The sequence below is a fragment of the Pleurodeles waltl genome, chromosome 4_2 (genome assembly GCF_031143425.1).
Source record: "Pleurodeles waltl isolate 20211129_DDA chromosome 4_2, aPleWal1.hap1.20221129, whole genome shotgun sequence".
NCBI classification, from domain to species: domain Eukaryota; kingdom Metazoa; phylum Chordata; class Amphibia; order Caudata; family Salamandridae; genus Pleurodeles; species Pleurodeles waltl.
Genome location: NC_090443.1, coordinates 1,008,391,762 through 1,008,414,591, shown reverse-complemented (window position 1 = coordinate 1,008,414,591; position 22,830 = coordinate 1,008,391,762). Strand labels below are relative to the sequence as shown.

Here is a 22,830-nt window from a genome sequence, read left to right as displayed (position 1 = left end):
TGAACATGACAGTTGGCCTTTCTGTGTTCCTTCCAGACAATGGCCCTCATTATGACCTTGGCGGGGATCTCGGTCACAACACAGAAGCCGGCTCCAAATGGGGCCCCGCGACTCCCCGTACCGCCAGACTTTTCCTGGTGGTAGGGGGACTCGTAATCCCCTGGGCAGCGCGGATTATCACCGCCGGGGCAAATGTGGCGGGAAACCGCCGGCCCCCGCGATGCGACCGCAGTGGTTCTGCTGCGGCGTAATGACCTTGGAAGCACCGCCAGCCTGTTGTCGGTGCTTCCGTCAAAACAGCCCCGGCGGTCTTGGACCGCCAAGATTGTAATGACCCCCAATGACACAAATTGGACTAGGTGCTGGCAGGATGGGTCAAAGGAGTAGCTTTAGAAAACTCACTAGTCTGGTGTCACTGTGGACCCTACGGGGAGGGGAAAAAAGATAATTCCAGAACTAGATAGAGGAGCAGCTCTAGACATTATTCTACTTCAAAGCTGACACCAGGTATAAATATTGGACCCTCGGACTAACACTTCAGTACACTTCTGGACCTGTGGATGCTATAGAAGAAGGACTGCCCTATTGCGGGATGACTATTTGCTTCTGAAGTCAAGCCCTTCTGTCTGAGAAGGAAGACTGGACCTGCTCACTTTATCAGAGGCTACCTGAATGACTCCAAGGGTCAGTTGTCTGACCTCCTGTCTGAGCTACAGGGACACAACAAGTTCCAGAGGCCTCCCTGCAACTGCCCAGCTGACCTGCTGCAAATGGGCCTGCCAGGACCTACAGTCAACAACTTCCAGCCAATGTGAAGCATTGGCGAGCCTGGCTCTCTTTACTACAGTGACTGCCAGTGACAACCAGCTACAAAAGATCTGCACTTCGCTCTACAGCTTAAACAACTTGATGTGATTGCCAACACAAGGCTCCAGTCACTACTGTCCATGATGCCCAACAGGATATTCACACTACAGTGACAACTATCCACGATGCCCAGCCTGCTCTTCACCATACAGCAACAACCATCTGCAATTGTCTCCCTGCTTCACGTCACCTCCTCCACCGCAAACCGAACTCTTTGTGCCAGCAATTGAGAAGGTAACTTTTTCAGGGGGATTAACCTGGTCCACGTGTCCCACTGCCGCTCCAAGTTGGCTTGAACCTATGACTTTCACCTGGTCTAGCACAACCAGATAACCACGATTCGACCTTTGTGCTTTCAGATGCTGCAGTTTAACTATACTCAAATTTCATATCTCCAGTTCTACTGATTGTTTTTTTCATTTTTATGCACGATTATTCTTGGGTTGTGCCTTCACTTTATCATTGTTTGTGTGCTAGATAAATACTTTGCACATTGCCTCTAAATTATGCCTGACTGCTTTTGTGCCAAGGTACTAGCGGGTAAAAACGGGTTAACTTAATGTGTTTGTTTGTTTGAGAAAGAGTCACACTCCCTCAACCCAACAACCTTTTTTCTTACAGCAAGCCTTTCCTGTGTTGATGAGTAGTATTGCAGATAAAAAAAAAAGCTGTGAGAAAGTACCTCTTCTCACACCAATTTGTTGCTGTCTGGTATGCTGGGTTTGGAACTATGTACACTGGGGCACTGCTGTCCAGGCCACAGAGTATGTGTCCTGACGCCTAAAACATGGTAAAAAATTGGCTACCTCTTAATTAGCCCGCTTACCTTTCCATTAAGTAGATAAAACAGGGCACATGGTGTAGGAAGATACACTTATGACATAGAAATGTTAAATGTCACAAGGGGAACTGTAGCACATCGTGTATCCTCCACTAGGCTGACAAAGAAAGCAAGGCGTCATGCTTATCTGTGTAGCCTGACTCCTGCAGCTCTATAAAACTCATAGGGGACTCTGTCAAAATAACTCTTTTCTGACAGTAAGAACCTTAATTTTTAATTTTAAATAAGTCGCCCCTATGTAGGCCTTGTTGCTCACAAGACAGGGCACCTGTTATAAAGTTGAACATGTAAGAATTTAATATTTGTATGGTCCTCAAATTCAATTTTTACTTTTATGACTATAACTGCCCTATGATAAAATGATAAAATTCAAATAAAATATTAAGGCCCTCATTACAACCCTGGCGGTGGGTGTTAAAGCGGCGGTAATACCACCAACAGGCCGGGGGAAAAAAAATCGAAACACGACCGTGACAGAAACCGCAAACATAGACAGACACTTTAACACTCTGACCGCCACGGCGGTACAAACAAACAGCGCGGTCTGTCACCGCCAACAGACAGGCAGAAGACAATGTACCGCCCACACTATTATGAGAGGCCAATCCGCCACCTTTTCCGGGGCGGAACCAACGTGAACAAAAACACGGTGGAAACTGGACTTGGAAGGGAAAACACTCACCTCTCCACACCCCACGAGGAACCAGGATGCATGGAGCCAGAACTCCAAATACTCCCTGCGATGGTATCTATCAGGAGGAACAAAGCCAGAGGTGACGACCACGGTGAGTACTGCACCTACAACACAGGGGACGGGGGAGAGAAAAGAGAGTGACACACACATGCAACACACAACACCCCCACCCCCACCCTCACCCACAACAACATACACACAAATACATGCTGCAACATTACATTTACACCCCTAACCCCCCTTTCAAGAACTCAAGGACAAAAGGAAATGAGTTGAACAATTGTAATCATGAAAAAAACAGTAATCAACACTGAAAATACAGTATATACAATTATGTACACCAACTACACAAGTCCGGATAGTGCACCAATAATTGTCCGTGGACCACTGGTCCCAAAATGCATGGGCGAGGACCACACTCGATACCAGACTTCAAACTGAGAGAACACTGCAGGGGCATCAGATCGAAATGAAACAGGCACCTCAGGGGGAAGGAAAGGGGGGGCACCTCAGCCAGATGAGTGCATGACGCCACTGCTCCACGAGGGGGCTCCATGCCCACTGCTTTATCCTGGGGAGTGCAAAGCCACAGTCTCCCAAGTCTCTCCAGTGGGTGGTTTGCCCACTGCTTTATCCTGGAGAGTGCAAAACCACAGTCTCTCAAGTCTCTCCAGTGGGTGGTTTGCCCACTGCTGCATCCTGGGGAGTGCAAAGCCACAGTCTCTCACGTCTCTCCTCTGGGTGGTTTGCCCACTGCTGAATCCTGGGGAGTGCAAAGCCACAGTCTCTCACGTCTCCCCAGTGGGTGGTTTGCCCACTGCTGCATCCTGGGGAGTGAAAAGCCACAGTTTCTCAAGTCTCTCCAGTGGGTGGTTTGCCCACTGCTTTATCCTGGGGAGTGCAAAGCCACAGTCACTCAAGTGGATGCCTTTCTCCACTGGTTCTGGAGGGGGCTTTGTGCCCAGAGTGCTTCATCCTGTCAAGGACAGAGGTAGTGGATGCCTTTCTCCACTGAAGGTGTGACATCATGGAAGCTGCCCAGGCTCCTGGAACTGACCACCAGGATCAGTCGTCTGACCACTGGGGATGGCAGCCATGTCTGCGGTGGTGCCACTAGCTCAAGATGTCGCAGGGCCGCTGGCAGTGCTTGCGGCGGTGTCAGTAGCGGCGGTGCTGGCTGCGGTGTCAGTAGCGGCAGTGCTGGCTGCGGCCTCTGTGGCATCGGTGCTGGGGGCGGACTCTGTGGCATCGGTGCTGGCGGCGGTGCATGTGGCGGTGCAGGTGGCAGTGCAGGTGGCGGTCTTCTCTGCCATACCGGTTGGCGTTGAAGTGGACAGAAGGTGTGACACTGGTCCCCTAGTCGGTGCCACCATGCCCTCTCCTGACCTGCCCTTGATTTTCTGGCCCTTCCCCACCTTGGATGGTGGCGCAGCTGTCTTGCCACTATCCCCTTTTGTTTTCCCTGAGCCCTTGGTGGCAGGTGTTTTCGCCTTCTCCCTCCGGGTTGTGGGCAACTTTTTTACTTTTGCAGGTGGCGGAATGTCCTTGCCCTCACTCCGTGGCACACTCGCTGCCCTGATGCTTGGCACACTCCAAAAGCCAGCTGTTGCTGGGACCACTGTGCCCGGTGATGTGGGAGCTGAGGTGCTGGGTTGGGACCTGGAAAGCCTGGCCCTAGGGGACGGACGGGGGGGCGGTGTAGGGAAGAGGTCAATGTTAGCCAGGAATTTTTTTTTGCACACACTGGGACGGGTAGATGGAGTGGGTTTGGGAGTGGAGGAAGAGGTAGTGGTTGTAGGAGGTGTACGATTGCTGAATTTGGGTGAAGGTGCATGGGCTGGAGGCTATTGTGAGGTGGATGACTGTTGGGTGGGTGGGTGTGTGCCTGCGTTTGTGTACTTTGGGAGGAGGGCTCACAGACACACTAGTAGAGGACACAGGGGATGTGTGAATGGAAGTGGGGGTGGTGAGTGCACGTGAGCAGTGTGTGGTGATGGGCGTGCTGGTGATAGAGGTACTGGCTGAAGATGTAGTGTATGCAGGTGTGAGTGGAGATGAGATAGGGAGGGAGGAGGACAACGTGGAGGAGGGGGACACAGTGGAGGCAGTGGATGTTGGTATGTCTGCATGGGAATGATGCTTGTGTGAGTGCCTGTGGGATGTGTGGTGCTTATGTTTGCCTGAGCCACACTTGTGTGATGAGGTGTGTGCATGCTGGTCTGATGGTGTGCTTGGGATAGGCTGAGGTATAGGGGATTGGATCTGGGTGGAGGAAGTTGGAGGGGGGAGGCTGGACACAGGGACAATGGCTGCCATCAGTGCTGAGGCCAAAGCCTGAAATGCTCTCTTTTGGGCTGCCTGGCCAGAATGAATGCCCTCCAGGTATGCATTTGTTTGTTGCAAATGCCTCTCGACACCCTGGATGGCATTCAGAATGGTAGATTGCCGAACAGTTAGGGATCTCAGGAGGTCAATAGCCTCCTCACTGAGGGCAGCAGGGCTAACTGGGGCAGGGCCTGAGGTGCCTGGGGCGAAGGAGATGCCCACCCTCCTGGGTGAGCGGCCACGAGACACACGCTGAGGGGCTGCTGGGAGGGCGGTGCTGGTAGGGGAGCGGCGGCTGTACCTGTTGATGTGAGGGGCACAGAGGGGCCCGCCACCGCAAGGGAGCTCCCATCAGAGGAGGAGTCGCTGTCGCTGATGTCACCTCCTGTCCCCGCCGTGGAGCTCCCCTCGCCCTCCATCCCACTGGTGGCTTCAGACTCCGTTGTTTCGCCCTCCAGGGCCAAGTGGGATGCAGCTCCCTCCTGCTCCGGTGCCACTGCTCCTCCGCCTGATGATGTTATTGCACACAAGAACAGGGAGACCACAAAAATGGTGGGGGAAAGACAAAAGAAATCCATGTTCAGTGCATGCAATACCACTACCGTTGGCAGACACTACAGACACAGCAGCCCTCTGCACTACGCCATGCACTTAGAGTTCCTAGATTACTCACATGCCCATGGGGTACAAGGCCTATGCCCGATTGCTGAACACATGGAAGTCACAGGAGCCTGACTAGGTGTAGATGGCTCTTACCACTGGTGGGGTTCGGGTGCCACATAGCCTGCCTCACAAAGGGTCCTTGCCTACAAAGCTCGCCCTGGCCTAGGGTAACCCACTGCCTACCTCCCCAACCCAGACACCTTGTAATGTGCGCAGAGTCAGATGGATGTGACGGTACTCACCCCCTTGTGGCTGCTGTGATGCCCTCAAGCGCCCATCCAACTCTGGATACACCACCGCCAGGATCCGGAACATCAGGGGGGTCATGGTGCGACGGGCACCCCTCCCACATTGGGAGGCCATCCCCAGCTGGGCCTCTGCCGTCTTCTTGCTCCAGCGGTGAATGTCCTCCCATCTTTTCCGGCAGTGGGTTCTCCGTCTGTGGTGGACCCCCAGGGTCCGGACATCCTTGGCGATGGCACGCCAAATATCCTTCTTCTGGTGGGCGCTGACCTAGAGGAATAGTACAGGGGAAAAGAAAAAACTGTAACCGTCCGGACCTTCACAGTCATTTGCCCACGTTCCCACCCTTGCCCTGACGCACATACACTCACCGTCCGCACATGCAAGCCTCAGTCCCCCCCCCCCCATGTCTCTTCCATCCACACCACTCCAAACAGGCATTGCCCATGCAGCATGCTCACAGTGTACTCACCTGTTTGTCTGGAGGACCGTAGAGTAGCGTGTCCTGGGGAGGACCCCATCCACTAACTTTTCCAACTCCTCCGAAATTAAGGCTGGGGCCCTTTCCCCAGACACATGAGCCATCGCTTCCAGACTGAGGTCACAGCAACACTTGCAGTGTAGATCCTCTCCTGTCGAAGGTCAGGTATCAAGTGAGTGAACAGACAGAAAATGGCGGTTACATCCGCGGCGGTGCGTACCGTCACCGCCGGCATACATCGTCATTGGCTCCTGGGACCCATAGGGTCCAATGTTAACCAATGCAGGATTGCGCTGCTTTGTTCGACCGCCTACCGCGATGGTGTAGAACGCCAGCGGAGTTACCTCATATCCCCTTGTCCCACCTTACAGGTCAGGCAGCTGCCATTTTTAGGGGGCCACATGGCATTAATATTAACTGCGTCACACCTATCTAGGCCTTGCATACACAACAGTAACAGGCACATTGCGGATTTACAAATGTTTGCAAATGACATTTAGTAATACCTCAGTGTTGGCTGACTCTCTGCTCGCTGTTCTCCTCCATAGGGCATGTCTGCTGGGGCAGGTGGTGAGATGGGGGCATCCTCCAGTGTACAGACCGCTGGTGGACCTGTTGAGAATGGAAGAGAGACACGTAAGAGTCATCTACAGACTTGATCGCGCAACAATCCATGAACTGTGTGCCCAGTTGGAGCCAGACCTGATGTCAGCAATCCGCTATCGCATAGGAATCCCCCCTCTAATTCAGGTCCTGTCAGTACTCCATTTCCTGGCAAGTGGGTCTTTTCAAACAACAGTGGCCATTGCATCAGGGATGTCCCAGCCTATGTTCTCAAACGTGTTGTCCAGAGTGTTGTCTGCCCTGCTTAAACACATGCGCAGCTACATCGTTTTCCCTCAGGTAGAGGATTTGCCTACAGTGAAAGGTGAGTTCTATGCCCTGGGACATATCCCCAACATCATAGGTGCCATTGATGGGACACATGTGGCCTTGGTACCCCCCGCAGGAGTGAACAGGTGTACAGAAACCGGAAGAGCTACCATTCAATGAATGTGCAGATGGTGTGTTTGGCTGACCAGTACATCTCCCATGTGAATGCCAGGTTTCCTGGCTCTGTGCATGACGCTTACATTCTGAGGAATAGCAGCATCCCTAATGTGATGGGGCAACTCCAGAGGCACCGTGTGTGGCTAATAGGTGAGGACAAGAACCCTATACCCTGTGAATAGTGGTCTGTGTCAGGGCTTTGTTCCTAAGGGTTAGTGTGTGTCTAACAGTTGTCCCTCGACATTTGCAGGTGACTCTGGTTACCCCAAACGGTCATGGCTCCTGACCCCAGTGAGAAATCCCAGGACAAGGGCAGACGAACGCTACAATGAGGCACATGGGCGAACTAGGAGAGTGATCGAAAGGACCTTTGGCCTCCTGAAGGCCAGGTTTCGGTGCCTCCATATGACAGGTTGTTCTCTCTACTACTCACCAAAGAAGGTGTGCCAGATCATCGTGGCCTGCTGTTTGCTGCACAACCTGGCTTTGCAACAACAGGTGCCTTTTCTGCAGGAGGATGGTCCAGAGGAGGTCGTGTGGCAGCTGTAGAGCCTGTGGACAGTGAAGAAGAGGAGGCAGAAGAAGAGGATATCGACAACAGAAACAACGTTATCCAGCAATACTTCCAGTGAGACACAGGTAAGAAGATGTCACTGCCTCACACCTCTCATACAATTGTTAGACCTATCATATGTCTGTCACTTTCACCCAGTGTATGGACCTTGACTTGTCACTTTGCCTTTCCATTTCATAGATGTGGGTCCCACTGTGTGACCTCTGCTATATTACCTCATGGACTAGAGCTGTGTTACATCGGTATGTTGACGATACAATCGACATTGCTATATTCCATACTTATTGCAAATACACATTTGTGAAAGCATGGACTGACTTCAGCTTGTTTTGTGATTCAAGGGTGTTTATTTCAGTGCAAAATAGTGGAGGGGGTTATAAAATGGCCAGGGGTGATGGTGGAGGATTGTCCATGGCAGAGTCCAGTCTATTTGTTTGACAGGTGCATTGTCCAAAGGGGCATAGGAAGTGGAGCTGGGCAGTTGATGGATGGACAGGGTGATGAAGTGGGACAGAAGGATGACATTCAGGGGGGACTCATTTCCTGGCAGGGGTCTTGGAATTGTTCCCTGTCTTTGTCCTGGATCAGGGACTGTTTGTGGGGTGGTTCTCCTTATGCAGGGGGTGGGGTGCTGGTGTTGTGGTCATGTAGCGGTGCCTCCTGTCCACTAGTGCCGGCGGAGGTGGTGGGCTGTTCATCATCCAGGCTAGTGTCAGGGGCCCCTTGTTGTGCCACAGTGTCCCTCCTGGTGTTCACAAGGTCCTTCAATGGTGACCAGGGTGGTGGTGATGGACTTAAGTTCCTCCCTGATCCCCAGATACTGTTCCTCCTGCAGCCACTTGGTCTCCTGAAACTTGGCCAGTACCGTTGCTATCGTCTCCTGGGAATTATGGTACGCTCCCATGATGTTGGATAGGGCCTCGTGGAGAGTGGATTCCCTGGGCCTTTCGTCCCCCTGTCACACAGCAGTCCTCCCAGTTCCCCTGTTTTCCTGTGCCTCCGTCCCCTGAACCGTGTGCCCACTGACACTCCCCCAAGGTCCCTGATTTTCTTGGGTTGGTGGGTTAGCCTGGGTTCCCTGTAGTGGTGGACACACTGCTGCTTGACGTGTCCTGGGGACAGAGGGATGGGCCCACTGGGTGGGTGCTGTGCTGGTGTTTCCTGAGGGGGAGGCTCTGTGGTGGCTTGTGCCAGTGTCAGGGGAACTGACTGTCCCGAGGTCCCAGACGGGCCGGGCTGGTCATCTTGATCCAGTTGGACAGAGCTGCTGTCATCACTGTGGGCCTCTTCTGTGGGGGGGAGTGGACATGTCTGGAACTTCCTGTCCAGTGATGTTGGGTAGGGGTCCTGCAGGGGTGTAAAGGCATGATTATTGCATCTGTGTATGCCATTGTGTGCAATGGGTGGGTGACTCTGTACTCCAGTGCTTGCATTCTCTAGTACCTTGTGTGATAATTGGTTTGGGGTCTGTGTGGGTATCTGTAGTGGACATGCTTTGGTGAAGGGTGTCCATGCTTTGGTGTTGCATGCAGGGCTTGGTGTTGGGATGTGTGGGTTGTGATAGAGGGACATTTGTGAGGTGTTGGAGTGATGGGGGTGAGGGTGAGGGTGAGGGTGAGGGTGGGATATGTGATAGCATGCAGGTAGGGTGGGGGATATGGTAGTTAAGATTTGACTTACCAGAGTCCATTCCTCCTGCTACTCCTGCGAGACCCTCAGGATGCAGTATAGCCAAGACCTGCTCCTCCCATGTTGTTAGTTGTGGAGGAGGAGGTGGGGGTCCGCCGCCAGTCCTCTGTACTGCAATCTGGTGTCTTGAGACCACAGAACGCACCTTCCACCGTAGGTCGTTCCACCTCTTCCTGATGTCATCCCTAGTTCTTGGATGCTGTCCCACTGCGTTGACCCTGTCTACGATTCTGCACCATAGCTCCATCTTCCTAGCTATGGAGGTGTGCTGCACCTGTGATCTGAATAGCTGTGTTTTCTACCCGGATGTTTTCCTCCACCATGACCCTGAGCTCCTCCTCAGAGAACCTGGGGTGTCTTTGGGGTGCCATGGTGTGGTGTGGGTGATGTGTGAGGTGGTGTGTGTTGTGATGTGTGAGGGGATGTGTTTGTGTGTGTTGTCTGAGGTGCGTGGATGTTGTGTGAGTGATGGTGTTGTGTGCCTGTGAATGCTAGTGTTGTTGATGGTGGTGTCTCTCTCTGGGCTTCTTTCTCAATTTTTGTCGTAGGGGTTTGTGGGTGATGTGGGTGTGTGTCTTATATCGTATTGAGTGTGTGGGAGTGGTGTGTGTATGTGTATCAGGTGTGTGTATTTAGAATTGTCCAATGTGGTTGTGTTTTGTAAGTGTGTGTGTATTTTGAGCGCGCCGGTGTGTACTTCCAATGGAATACCACGGTTGAATGACCGCCACGTGGATTCGTGGGTCGTGATAGTGTGGGCGTATTCCTGTTGGCGTGACAGTGGAGGTTTTGTTATCGCCAGTTTATCACTGACCTTTGGTGTGGCGGACTTGTGTGGGTTTTTGGCGGATTCCGGGTTGTGGGTCGTAATAGCTGTGGCAGAATTCCACTGCCGCCGCGGTGTGTTGGCGGTCTTCTGCGCGGCGGTAAGCGGGATTTACTGCCAATGTTGTAATGAGGGCCTAAATCTTCAAATTTTAGATTGGGCAAACTACAGAGGATTATAAACTGCTATTTGTATTGGTTATTAAAAATCAAATTCATTGATGAAGTAGATTTTAGGAAAAGTGAGTTTAAAAAAAAGTTATATTTGACATGCCTGAACCTCCAAAGGCTAATTAACAAGCAGCAGGGCCCTACCACTGCTTCCCTTAAAAAGATGTGAAAACTGCTCCCAGAGCAGGCACAGTGGTGACGAATTTTTGACAGGAAGACGTGAGGGTGAAGAATGTGGCACTTTGGTACTTTGTGACTAGCTTGGCACCATCCCAGTGAAAGAGGAGCTAGTCTCAGGCCAGTTTCATTTCGCGAGCTAGAGGTGACTGCTTGTTTCTCCAAACATATCCTTGGCTTTCTTCAGGGGCAAAACATTCTTTCAAGTTAGATATGTCACAGAGTAGCGCACAGTGGGATAGTATACGATAAGGTAAACAGGATGTACTGAAAAAATGGAAAGGGTTGCCCTTGGGAACTTTTTTCTCATTGGTTCAGGACTCAGGGGTTGGGTTGGTTCAGGACTCAACCCTACCCACTTGCTAGGGAAACCTAAAAACTGGCTTCTCCGGACCTGCAGTAGAAAGAAGACAACTTAACCTGTTGCTTGAGATCTGTGTGGAGACGTGAAGCGATATATCTGCTTCCACATGTACCCAGGACTAAGAAGTGTACTCCAATGGTTAATTGGCTGACTTCCTTTGTGGCTGTAGAAAAACAACAAGCTACAAAATGCTGTTTCTTGAATTGCTGAACTGACAAGTATCAACTGGACTAGACCCTGCTGCTGGCCTCTGTCCAAGTAAGCCCTGGTCTTACGTACTGTCCATGAGATCCTTGGGGGCAGATTTATGGAAAGTGGCGCTACACTGAGTGCAGTGCCACTTTTCCTGCACCCCTTAGCAGCCCCCTTCCGCCACCATGTGTGCATCATATTTAAAATGCGGCGCACCACGGCTCAGGGTAGGGGGCAATAGTGTAATTTTTCATGATGCTAATGATGTATTCTGTAGGAGTAGCGCCAAAATGTTGGTGCTACTCCTGCAGAGTACAAAGGGGGCCATTATAAAGAATGGAAGCCCCCTTTTAACGCCTGCTGTTGAGCAGGCTTTAAAAGTGCTGTAAAGAATGGCACAAGGAAATCTCATAGATTTCCTTGCACCATTTTTCCAGCTCCCCTAATGGGGGAACGTACCTTTGCACATATTATGCCTGGTGCAGGTGTTAGCGTGCCAGAGCCTTAATAAGTGAACTTACAAGGAGACATGTTTGGGTCAATAAACCTTTGGACCACGTTTGGAGACTTACCAGTATGAAATATTTTCTTGACATAATCAATCAACAAATCAATATACAAATCAATAAGGCTAATCACTAATCGATGAGCAATCAAAAAGAATCAATAACCGAACACACCATGACCTTTCAGTCATGAATAACAACACCAGTTTAGTTAAGTGTCAGGATATTTATTTCCCTATTTGTTACAATCTAATATCATGTTTATTAATCTCAATAGAAATAAACACATCAAAACCACTATTACTTGGCAATCAGAATACAACTTAGTCAATGCATAGATTATGATCACTCAGAACGTAAGCACATCATTAATATGAATCAACTTAGCAGAGTCTCATTAGTGCATGATTCAACAAAGCAAGAACTCTGTCATTTGTCTATTTGCATCAGATATTAGTGAGCACCTTAACTAACCTCGAATTAGCATTAGCATGTTGGGCTTCATGCAAAATATTTTAGTGAACACGAATTTAGAAAACATCTATACCAAGGCCTCTATCAAAAGAGCAGTTGGTTCCTAGAAAGAAAAGGCAAACAGACAATTACAATTTGCATCAGACAGTTACCAATCCAACGGATCAGCAAGCAGCGTCAGTCTTTGTCCTCAGGACATCAGTTCATCAGCATGAGGCAAAGTAGGACGGGGCAAAGTCTCAAGATAGCATAGCTAAGGACAGATTACTTCCCTCATATGGAGGAGAAGATAACATCAGGCAAGATGGGTAGAGGATAGTTCACAAGGGGCAAACTAAACTAAAGTATGGCAACTGGCAAAAGTCTTTAGCAAAGGAATACGTGGTAATGTCTCTAAAGAAGAGTGAAGGGCAAATGTTCATGGCAGAAAGTCCTTAACGAATGGCAGTATTGCAGAAAAGTCTCTCCTTCTCCTTGGGTCATGCCGTTATATCAAAACTGTCTAACTATTCTCTAATTTCTCATTGGATAATTTTTGCTGCATTAGTATCTCTAGCCAATCACAAGGTAAGTCCCCTGCTAGAATTTTCCTCAATTTTCAGTTCTCATGACACAGATTGGTCCAGGTTATTGACGTCTTCAACGGTTGGAATGTCAGGTAGAAAATGTTACAGTGTCTTCATTGTCTTCACCTAGGAAAGTTAACCTTGCACCTGTTACGAATTACACTGTTGCATTTAGCAAGAACATCGCATTGAGCAAGTCGGTTCTCACGAGAAAGAATTTACTACGGCTGCACACATATAATCTTCTGAAAAAGTACAGCTTCATGTCCTTCAGCAAAACAGCACATTACACAATATCGAAAACCAATTCAAATATGAGGCCAGGCAGCTAGGCCCAAGCCCTTGTTAATTTAAACCCATTTTAATTAAGAAAGCAGACTCTTAACAAATAACCTAAAGCATAAGATATTAGTACACATTCAAACATTAGTGCATAACATTTCATCAACAATAAACTCTTTTCATAAGTCTTCTTGTACATTGGTAGCCACTCCCTGTGGGCACATTTCAGACGCGTGCATTATTTTTCTATGTTAACACATTTATATGCAGCTTTATCACACATTATATTCCAAGCTTTGTATTAATATTGCTTTTAAAACTACACACTCCAACACAGGTATAATGTAGCGCAAAGGGTTACAGAGTGGCGTAATGCAAGCATGGTCTCTGTAAATATGGCGCAGGGATTTTGGCATCGTTGGGCCACATTAACATGAAAAATAATGACGTTAATGTGGCGCAAGTTGGCGCTAGGGCATTCTAAATATGCCCCTTGGAGTGACCAAGAAGAGTTGCTTCAGAAACTCTCAAAAGGTGGAATATTTTTAAACTTCCAAGATCTCTGGAGAATCAGCGGGACCTTACAGTGAAAGGTGTCTGATTTTAGTGCAACTTCTCAGATACTTCTTCAAGTTTTCCTTCCTGGAGCATTTTGAGCTTGAGATAGAATACAATATTCTATAGAGATGCGATCCAAAGACTTCCCTCACTCACTAAATCAGGTACATTGATTTTAACTGATTGACAGAACATCGTAAAGTACATGTTCTTTTACATGTCTGCAAGTATCAGCAGCAAGTTCATATTCTGTTCTCTGCAGTGCATTTAAACAATCACTTTAGCATCTTCTGTATCCTCTCTACTGTGGATTAACACAGAATGATGCCCCCCACAGAATGTGATGCGGCACCGCTGCATCTTCCGAATCTCACAGATATTCATGAGCCTTGGGCTGAATGAGCCCCTCCTAAGGAGATCAGGGAGGGGGTGAAAGGCTGGGAGCCCCCCCCCCCAACACAGGGCCTGCAGGGACCTGTGTTACACCAGTGCCCATCAATTGATTTGACTGAATGATTTTTTTTAAAAAGTATGACACATCACAATGGCTCCTTCGTGCTACATGACAATCAAAGTGAACATCATCTAAAAAGCAGACAAGGGCTGGACCTGCTCAACTTCAGGAGAGGAACTTCTGAAAGAAAAGTGACCCTGGGGATCTCATTCTACACTGAAGGATGTTAAAAGCAAAATGAATGACTGCCACAATTTGCCTGTTTGATCCTCCGCTGATCTAGGAACAGAGGGCCAGATGTAGGAAGCATTTTGCATGGTGCAAACTGTGAAAATCGCAGTTTGCGCCATGCAAAATGCTCATCGTGATGCTAATTCACATTTTGCGAGTCGGTACCGACTTGCAAAACGTGAACGTGACTCGCAAATAGGAAGGGATGTCCCCTTCCTATTTGCGACTCGCACCGCGATGCTAAATTGCTTTGTGACCGCGAACGTGGTAGCAAAGCAATTCGCAGTTACCACCAGTGTCACACTGGTGGTAACCTATTCGCAAAAGGGAACGGGTCCCCCTTTGTGAATGTTGCCAAAAAGGTTTTTTCAGAGCAGGCAGTGGTCCAATGGCCTACTCTGCCTACTCTGAAAAAACGAAACCAAATGGTTTCGTTATTTTTTTGGTTTTCCAACTCGTTTTCCTTTAAGGCGGCGGCAACCGGCACAGCTGAGAAAGGTTCTCTCTGCTCATTCAGGCTGTGAGCCCTACTCTCTGCATCTCCTCTGGCAGAGGGGACTGGCCAAGGGGGGTTTTCCGCAATGGATGTGATCCTTGGCATGCCCGGTGTTATCTCACTGTGGGGTTGAGAGTCTCCGACTTGCACATTGCTCCCCAAGCTGCATGTCACAGTCCCCTCGCTGGGAGGGGTGGAAAGCCGTAGTCATAGTCCACACACCACTCTCGGATAAGGTTGAGCACCTCCACCCACGCATCCTGGCACCAACGGGGAGTGACAGTTTGAGAATGTCAAGAAGCACCAGTCCAAGTAACCACAGATAACATGCTCTTCCTGTGCTGGGGGAGAGATAACAAAAAGTGCCCAACATAGGCATATGAAGGGAGAATGTAGGTTGAAGTACAGTGCTCTCCCAGCGCTATAGTTTCAGGATCAAGTGTTAACCTGCACTTGAAGGGAAAAAATAAAGTGCTCACAATGTGCTGAGAACACCTGTGGGGGCACAAAGCAGGGCAGTAGGCCAGCTCATCCAGGTAGATAGAAGGCAGGTATGGCAGTTCTGCCTTATATTACCACAGTGCTTTGGCTGTCCAATGTCAAGGTACAGCTGGCAGCAGGGCAACAAGCATCCAGTGTGTGCTTTATGCCCTCCAGCAGTAGCAGGGTATCAACAGAAGAGCAGTCCAGATGAGTCCTTTCTGCAGTCCAGCAGTCCTTCTGGCAGAGGTTCAGTCTCAGTTCCAAAAGTGGTCTAAAAATCATGGCCCCCTGTACTTATACACTGGTGCCCTGCTTCTAGAAGGTGGGTGAAGTTTTCAAGAAGGTGTAGGAGGCTGGCCTGGCTTATAGTGGGTACCCAGTGGTACTTACACCTTGTGCCAGATACAGTTATCCCTTATTAGTAGATTGGTAGCGTTCTAGCAACTTAGGCTGATAGAGGTAGCTGTAGCAGAGCAGCTTAGGCTGAACTAGGAGACATGCAAAGCTCCTACTAACACTTATATTATATAGCACTATATCATAAGAATCGCAATACTCAGTTACTAAAAATAAAGTTACTTAGTGACAATATGTCAGAAACTATCTCAGAGGATATACTCCCTTAGGAGGTAAGTAAAGTATATAAAATATACACACAAACCAAAATCTGGTAAGTAAACAGTTAGAAAAGTAGTGCAAACACTGTAGAATACAATAGGATGCAATAGGCCTAGGGGCAACAGAAACCATATACTCTGAAAGTGGAATGTGAACCACAAGGCACCCCCGGCCTAGTGTAGTGTGTAGAGGGTCGCAGGGAATGTAAGAAAACACTAAGGGTGTCCAAGATACCTCACCCCAAGACCCTGAAAAGTAGGAGTAAAGTTACCCTACTTCCCCAGAAACACACTAAAGTTGTGATAGGAGATTCTGCAAAGACAACAACTGACTGCAAAGCACTGAAGACGGATTTCTCGACCTGAGGATCTGTAAAGTAAGGGGACCAAGTCCAAGAGTCACTAAAGTGGCCAGGGGGGCAGGAGCCCCCTAAACCCTGGATGCAGGTGCAAAATGGCTGCCTCCGGGTGGAAGAAGCTGAAGATTCTGCAACAACGTGCCAGGAACTTCTCCTTTGCATAGAAGATGTCCCACAGCGTGCTGGAGGATGCAGAGTTGTTTCCATGCAGAAAGACCGCAAACAAGCCTTGCTAGCTGAAAAGGTCGCGGTTGAAGAAAAATTGTGCTGCCCTGGCCCAGGAAGGACCAGGAGGTCGCTACTTGGATGAGGAGACAGAGGGGGTGCTCAGCAACACAGACAACACATACAGAAGCAGGCAGCACCTGCAGAAGCACTTGAACACGGGTTCATGAAATCTGAGCACAGCAGTTGTCTCAACACTATAAAGGAGGGTCCTACGAAGCCGGAGGTCAACTCAGCGAGTTGAGCAATGCAGGACAGAGTGCTGGAGACCTGGGCTGTGCTGTGCACGAAGGAATCCTTACAAGAGTGCACAGAAGCCCTAGCAGTTGCAGTTCACACAGTACACAGGATTACTGTCTGGCGGGGATGCAAGGATTTATCGCCTCCAAATTTGGATAGAAGGACCACTGGACTCTCGGGGTCATTTGGATACAGCTCCTGTGTTCCAGGGACCATGCTCGTCACGATGAGAGGGGACCCAGAGGACCGGTGATGCAGATGGTTGGTGCCTGCAGTAGCAGGGGAAAGACTCCGTCAACCCACAGGAGATTTTTTCTTGGCTTCCAGTGCAGGGTGAAGACAGACAGCCCTCAGAGCATGCACCACCAGGAAGCAGACGAGAAAGCTAGCAGGATTAGGTGCTCCAATGTCGCTGGTAGTCTTCTTGCTACTTTGTTGCAGTTTTGCAGGTGTCCTGGAGCAGTCAGCGGTCGATCCTTGGCAGAAGTCGAAGAGGGAGATGCAGAGGAACTCTGGTGAGCTCTTGCATTCATTATCTGAAGGGAAGCCCACAGGAGAGACCCTAAATAGCCCTCAGAGGAGGATTGGCCACCTAGAGAGGTAAGCACTTATCAGGAGGGGTCTCTGACGTCACCCGCTGGCACTGGCCACTCAGAGGCCTCCATTGTGCCCTCACACCTCTGCATTCAAGATGGCAGAGGTCTGGGACACACTGGAGGAGCTCTGGGCACCACCCCTGGGGTGGTGATGGACAGGGGAGTGGTCACTCCCCTTTCCTTTGTCCAGTTTCGTGCCAGAGCAGGGCCTGGGGGTTCCCTAAACTGGTGTAGACTGGCTTATGCAAGGAGGGCACCATCTGTGCCCTTCAAAGCATTTCCAGAGGCTGGGGGAGGCTACTCCTCCGCAGCCCTTCACACCTATTTCCAAAGGGAGAGGGTGGAAATTCTTTGTTCTTCCTTCCTGGGACTGAGCTGCCCAGACCCCAGGAGGGCAGAAGCCTGTCTGTGGGTTGGCAGCAGTGGTAGCTGCAGTGAAACCCCCAGAGACCTGGTTTGGCAGAACCCAGGGTCCATGCTGGAGCCCCGGGGATGCATGGGATTGGCACCCCAATATCAGATTTGGCATGGGGGGACAATTCCATGATCTTAGACATGTTACATGGCCATGTTTGGAGTTACCATTGTGAAGCTATATATAAGTATTGACCTATATGTAGTGCACACGTGTAATGGTGTCCCCGCACTCACAAAGTCTGGGGAAATTGCCCTGAACTATGTGGGGGCACCTTTGCCAGGGTGCACTCACACTTAGTAACTTTGCACCTAACCTTCACCAAGTGAGGGTTAGACATATAGGTGACTTATAAGTTACTTAAGTGCAGTGTAAAATGGCTGTGAAATAACGTGGATGATAATTGGCAGGTGGTTCAGGCACACTGGCTGTTCTGACGGGTGCCACCTTGGAGCCACTCATACATGCAGTAGCTGCAAAAAACTACAGTGGCCATGGACTGGGTGGCTGAGGTGCTGGCCCGAAGTGAAGGACGGGGAGGGGCAGGGAATAGGTCAATGGTGGCGAAGAAAAGCTTCTTAGGGACACTGGGGCAGGAAGAGGGTGAAGGTTTGGGAGTGGAGGAAGAGGGAGTGGTTGGAGGAGGTGTCTGTCTGCTGTGTTTGGGTGCAGATGCATGGGCTGGATGCTGTTGTGAGGTGGATGGCTGCTGGGTGTCTGAGTGCTTGCGTTTGGGTACTTTGGGAGGAGGGGGTCACAGACACAGTGGGAGAGGACACAGGGGACGTGTGCATGGATGTGGGGGTGGTGACTGCCAGTGGGGGGCATGTAGTGATAGGCGTGGTGGTGATGGAGGTAGTGGAGGAGAATGAAGGGCATGCAGGTGTGAGTGGAGGTGCTACTGGGAGGGAGGTGGACAACGACGAGGAGGAGGACACAGTGGAGGCAGTGGATGTTGGCATGTCTGATTCTGGATGTTTGTGTGGGTGTCTGTGAGATGATGTGTGGTGCTTGTGTTTTCCTGAGCCACTTTTGTGTGTTGATTCGGGTGATTGCTGGTCTGAAGGTGTGCTTGGGATAGTCTGGGGTTGAGGGGATTGGGACTGGGTAGAGGAAGTTGGAGGGGGGAGTGTAGGAGGCTGGCCTGGCTTGTAGTGGGTACCAATGGTACTTACACCTTATGTCTGGTCCAGTTATCCCTTATTAGTAGAGTGTTGTAGTGTTCTAGCAGCTTAGGCTGATAGAGGTAGCTATAGCAGGGCAGCCAAGGCTGAACTAGGCGACATGCAAAGCTCATGCAATACCACTTATATCATATAGGTACTATATCATAAGAAAGACAATACTCATAGTTACTAAAAAATAAAGGTACTTTATTTTAGTGACAATGTGCCAAAAATATCTCAGAGGATATACTCCCTTATGAGGTAAGTAACATACAAAAAATATACACAAAATATACACAACTAACCGAATCAGGTAAGTAAAACAGTCAGAAAATAGTGCAAACACTTTAGAATACAATAGGATGCACTAGGCCTAGGGGCAACACAAACCATATACCAAGAAAGTGGAATGCGAACCACAAATGGACCCCTAGGCTAGTGTAGTGTGTAGAGGGTCGCTGGGAGTGTAAGAAAACACTAAGGGTGTAAAGGAGACCCCACCCCAAGACCCTGGAGAGTAGGAGTAAAGTACTGCTATTTCCACAAAAACACACTAAAGTTGTGATAAAGGATTTTGCAAGGACCATAACAGACTGCAAAGCACTGAAGATGGTTCCTGGACCTGAAGACCTGCAAAGGAAGGAGACCAAGTCAAAGAGTCATTAAAGTGTCCAGGAGGGGGTCAGGAGCCCACTAAACCCCGGATGAAGATGCAAAATGGCTGCCTCCGGTTGAAAGAAGCTGCAGGTTTTGCAATAACGAAAAGGAGGTAGGACGTTCTTCTTTGTGCAGAAGATGTCCCACGACATGCTGGAGGATGCAGAATTATTTCCTTGGCAAAATATCACAAACAAGCCTCGCTAGCTGCAAGAGTCGCAATTGGAGAAAAAGGGTGCTGCCGGGGCCCAGGAAGGACCAGAATGTCACCACTTGGGAGAGGAGACAGAGGGGGCCCTCAGCAATGTAGAGAGCCCTCGGACAGGAAGGAAACACCTGCAGAAGTCCTTGAATATGGGTTGAAGAAGTATGAACATGGTGGTCGTCTCAACAAAGAGAGGTCCCACGACACCGGAGATCAACTCAGGGAGTTGAGCATCGCAGGACGGAGTGCTGGGGACCTAGGCTCGGTTGCTCATGCAAGATTTCTTGGAAATGTGCAAAGAAGCCCTTGTAGCTGCAGATCACGTGGTGCACAGGTGTGAGGAGGGGAGGGGAGGCAAGGACTTACCTCCTCCAAATTGGGACAGTTGGACCACTGGACAGTCTGGGTCACTTGGGTCTACCACCTGTGTTCCAGGGGCCACGCTCGTCAGGATGAGAGGGGACCCAGAGAACTGGTGACCCTGAAGTTTGGTGCATGCTGAAGCAGGGGGAAGATCCAGTCTACCCATGGGAGATTTCTTCGTGGCTTCCATTGCAGGGTGAAGGCAGGCAGCCCCTAGAGCATGCACCACCAGGAAACAGTTGAGAAAGCTGGCAGGATTAGGCGCTACAATGTCACTGGTAGTCTTCTGGCTACTTTGTTGCAGTTTTGCAGGCGTTCTGGAGCAGTCAGTGGTCGATCCTTGGCAGAAGTCGAAGACAGAAGTGCAGAGGAACCCTGATGAATTCTTGCAAGTTGTAATCTGAGGAAAAGCCCACAGGAGAGACCCTAAATAGCCCTCAGAGGAGGACTGACCACCTAGTCAGGTATGCACCTATCAGGAGGGGTCTCTGACATCACCTGCTGGCACTGGCCACTTAGAGGCCTCCAGAGTGCCCTCACACCTCTGGAAACAAGATGGCAGAGGTCTGGGACACACTGGAGGAGCTCTGGGCACCACCCCTGGGGTGGTGATGGACAGGGGAGTGGTCGCTCCCCTTTCCTTTGTCCAGTTTCATGCCAGAGCAGGGACTGGGGGTTCCCTAAACCGGTGTAGACTGGATTATGCAAAGAGGGCACCATCTGTGCCCTTCAAAGCATTTCCAGAGGCTGGGAGAGGCTACCCTCCCCAGCCTTCAACACCTATTTCCAAAGAGAGAGGGTGTAACACCCTGCTCTCAGAGGAAATGCTTTGTTCTGCCTTCCTGGGACTGGGCTGCCCAGACCCCAGGAGGGCAGAACCCTGTCTGTGGGGTGGCAGCAGTTGTAGCTGCAGAGAAAACCCCAGAGAGCTGGTTTAGCAGCACTGGGGGTCCATAGTGGAGCACCCAGGATGCATGGAATTGGTTCCCCAATACCAGATTTGGAATGGGGGAACAATTCCATGATCTTAGACATGTTACATGGCCATATTCGGAGCTCCCATTGTGAAACTACATATAGGTATTGACCTATATGTAGTGCACCCGTGTAATGGTGTCCCGGCACTCACAAAGTCTGTGGAAATGGCCCTGAACTATGTGGGGGCACCTTTACTAGTGCAAGGGTGCCCTCACACTTAGTAACTTTGCAACTAACCTTCAGCAAGTGAAGGTTAGACATATAGGTGACTTATATGTTACTTAAGTGCAGTGAAAATGGCTGTGAAATAACGTGTGTGTTATTTCACTCAGGCTGAAATGGCAGTCCTGTGTAAAGGTTTGTCTGAGCTCCCTATGGGTGGCAAAAGAAATGCTGCACCCCATATGGATCTCCTGGAACACCAATACCCTGGGTACCTAGGTACCATATACTGTAGAATTATAAGGGTGTTCCAGTATGCCAATTGAAATTGGTAAATGTAGTCACTAGGCTATAGTGAAAAATTTAAAGGCAGAGAGAGCATGAGCACTGAGGTACTGATTAGCAGAGCCTTAGTGACACAGTTAGGCACTACACAGGTATACACAATCAGGCCATAAACTATGAGCACTGGGGTCCTGGCTAGCAGGATCCCAGAAAGACAAGCAAAAACATACTGACATACATGTAAAATTGGGGGGATCATGCCAAGAAAGATGGTACTTTCCTACACAACCCCCCCTTCCCCCCAAACGAGGGACAATAAGGCTAACCTTGCCCGGATGAGTCTTCATTATCTAAGTGGAAATATCTGGAAGGTCCATCTGCATTGGAGTGGGTATTCCGAGGTCTATGTTCCACTGTATAGTCCATTCCCTGTAGGGAGATGGACCACCTCAACAATTTAGGGTTTTCACTTTTCATTTGTTTAAGCCATAATAGAGCTTAGGTGGACTGTTTGAACAATAAAGTGAGTACCAAAGAGGTATGGTCTCAAATTTTTCATGGCCCAGATCACAGCAAAGGCCTCCCTCTCTATGGCAGACCAATGCTTTTCTCTAGGGGTCAACCTCCTGCTGATAAAAGCAACAGGTTGATACTGGCCCTCTGTGTTTAGCTGTGATAGAACTGTCCCTACCCCTAATTCAGAAGCATAAGTTTGTACAATTAATCTTTTGGAGTAACAAGGGCTTTTGAGGACAGGTGCAGAGCACATGGCCAGTCTGAGCTCATCAAAAGCCTTTTGACAGCTAGCTGTCCATAATACCTTTTAAGGCATCTTCTTTGATGTGAGGTCATTAAGAGGGGCAACTATAGTGCCATAATTCTTGATGAACCTCCTGTATTACCCAGTAAGGCCTAGGAAGGCTTTCACTTGGGTATGAGTTGTAGGGGGAGTCCATTCCATTATGGTTTGGATCTTCCCCTGCAGTGGTGCAATCTGTTCCCCACCTACCAGGCGGCCCAGATAAACCACTTTCCCCTGCCGTATCTGACACTTTGAGGCCTTGATAGTGAGGCCTGCCTTTTGCAGGACCTCCAAAACTGTCTACAGGTGGACCAGGTGATCATCCCAGGTGGAGCTAAAGACAGCAATATTGTCTAGATATGCTGCACTAAAGGCTTCCAGTCCTTGGAGGACTGTATTCACCAACCTCTGAAAAGTGGCAGGTGCATTTTTCAATCCAAAGGCTGTAACTGTGAATTGATAGTGCCTTCCAATGGTTGAAAATGCTGTTTTTGGTTTAGCATCTTCTGGTAACTTTATCTGCCAATACCTTGCAGTTAAATCAAAAGTGTTTA

General features: G+C 49.6%; 1 long non-coding RNA gene across 2 annotated transcripts in view; it reads left to right on the top strand.

Moving 5' to 3' along the window:
- The window catches only part of LOC138294244 (uncharacterized), a 239,627-nt gene that overhangs the window by 32,925 nt on the left and 183,872 nt on the right, over positions 1-22,830 (top strand). The gene's annotated exons all lie outside the window — the stretch shown is intronic.